This window comes from Pristis pectinata, chromosome 8, assembly GCF_009764475.1.
Source record: "Pristis pectinata isolate sPriPec2 chromosome 8, sPriPec2.1.pri, whole genome shotgun sequence".
Lineage (NCBI taxonomy): Eukaryota > Metazoa > Chordata > Chondrichthyes > Rhinopristiformes > Pristidae > Pristis > Pristis pectinata.
This window is the reverse complement of record NC_067412.1, coordinates 50,819,683-50,822,210: the sequence shown is the minus strand read 5'-3', so window position 1 is coordinate 50,822,210 and position 2,528 is coordinate 50,819,683.

Below are 2,528 nucleotides of genomic sequence, written 5' to 3'. Positions count from 1 at the left end.
TCTCTCACCCAGGGGTGGGGTCCCCCTCTCTTTCCCAGGGTGGAGAGATAGAGAGAGAGAGAGAGAGAGAGAGAGAGAGAGACATCACCCTTGGCAGAGAGAGACAGAGACAGAAAGAGACAGACACACAGACATAGAGCTTGAGACAAAGGGTTGGGGGGGGCGAAGAGAGAGAGAGAGTGAGAGAGAGAGAGAGCCAAGCCCTGGGAGGGAGGGAATCACTACAGTCACTCTCTTCTTTGGAGGGGGTCTACACTCCCCTCTGTCTCCTGGAGAAGAGGCCTCTATCTCTACAGGGGATGGTGGCTCTCTCTCTCTCTCTCCTGGGGTGGGGTCTCTCTCTCTCTCTCTCTCTCTCTCTCTCTCTCCCTCTCTCTCTCCCCCCCCCCCCCCCACCCTGTGTGGGTTCTGACTCTCTCTCATAAAGTGTTGGGGTCTCTCTCTCCCTCCCAGTTTTGTCTCTCTCTTACCCAGGGCTGGGATCTCTCTTTCTCACTCACTCTCTCCCTCCCTCTCTCTGTCCCAGCGGTGGGGACTCTCTCAGTCCGTGTTCCCATCATGATCCTATCACTGTGTCCCTCATCTTCTACACAGCCAAGAATTCCGACCTGGCCAGGCAGCAGTGGCTGAGCAAGAGGGCAGGGAGGGTGGCAGCACTGCTCAGGTGAGCTGACACACCATCGGCAGTCCCAGCTCTCAAGAGGGAGGTGTTGCATAATTTCTGCTCCAGGGAGTTTGGCATGCCTGCCTGCATACTTGTTTCAAATGTCATGGTCCATACGTATGTACTAGTCCACAGCTTTGTGCGAGTCTGAGCAAGACCTGCGGCTTCAGCTGCAATCTCAGGTTGCTGCCTTCATGGCTCTGGGTAATCAGGGTTCAAAGAGACTTTGAGAGTGCCATGGCACTCCAGTAACAAATCTGGGGTAGTTAGGATCATGAATGCACAGCCTGAGGATTAGACATGACTTCATGAAAAACTTAGCTGCTGTTCTCATCACTGTCCTTCCACCAGTGCACTCGATATTGACTGGCATTCAGCTCCCAGTCATCCTACACGGCCATTAGGAGCCTCCTCTGCTGCAAGGGAGCAGCCTTCCACCAGCTTAGTTGCTGTCGGAGGGAAGCACTACTTAGGAACAGTATGACAGGCAAAGGCACATGGAGAAATGGCACTAAGGTGATACCCAGAAGGTGATTAGGTTTAAATGCATGCTTTGATTGTTATTGGATTCATAAAAAGAGTTTGGAATACTGATTGCTTTGTGTATTGTATTCAACAAATGTGGTCATGAAGAGACAGAGATAGGCAGCATCAGAGCAAAGGTTACATGGGATCTGTGGTGAATGAGCAAGATTTGTTTCCTTACTTCAATCTTTCATGAGTTGTGGGCATTACTGGGAAGTCAGCATTAGATGAACCTCCTTCATGCTGTTGAAGGGATGTTGGGAAGCCATCCTCTTGCCCCACTCTAGTGTGTATGGAGAAGGTCCTTCCACAGAGCTGTCAGGTGGGAGTTCATGATAAGGGTGGAGCACAAATATATTTCTAAGTCAGAATGGTGCTCTCCATTGCAGAAATTATTTTTTACCAAGGAGAGTTTGTGGTGTTGTGTGTCAAATTGCATTCACAGAGTTTGCAGATGGTGTGCACTGGAGCTACAGTGCACTGTGGTGGAGGCAGAGAATATTCAGCCTGAGGGTTAAGATGCCTGAAAGGATGCCTGATGCTCTTTGTCCTCGATGGTATCAATTTTCTAGGGTGCTATTGGAGAACATTCCTGCAAACAATTGGAGGGTATCCCATTACATTCCTGAATTGCACCTTAAAGCCGGTGGGAAGAATTTGGGGAGTCAGGAGTTGAATACCTTGCCACAGAACACGAGTCCCTGATATGCTCTTGTAGTCACAGTTGTAGTTTGCCTGGCCCTGGTATGATTTGGGTCAATGCATTTCCCCAGGATGTGGAGATGGGTTTAAATGGAGTGTCATGTGCAATGGGCCAAAAAAGGAACACAGTGTACAATGCTAGAATTGGCAAAATACTGCTGGTCACCAGATTTAATAACTGCTTCCACTGCGGTCAACTACTGTATGTTCATTGGTTGGTTGGAAGTCTCCCATGGTGGCTACTTGACCATGCTCTAAATATGTAACATGTGCACAGTGTCCTGATTACATGCAGATTATGTAGTTTGAGTTGTATGAAGGGGATGGAACTCGGGAATCACAACACAATCTGGCAGCATTGGGCCACAGGTTGGTTTCTCATCACTGCTGAGATAGTTATCTCCCCTCCACTCTCAAAACCCATATCCAACCCTCCCCTCGGTGATAACCCAGCAGATGACCATCCAGTAGCTGTTTATAGCTAAAGAGGATCCCTTGCTGCCTTCCAATCCTCATGCTGGTGGGCACCTCTTCTTCCAGTGAGCCAGGTCCACTGAGAGCTCTTACTGAATGGCGAGGGGCTAAGAATGAGAGAGACACCGGGAAGCTTGGTCTGGGATTTGGGATGGAGTGTATG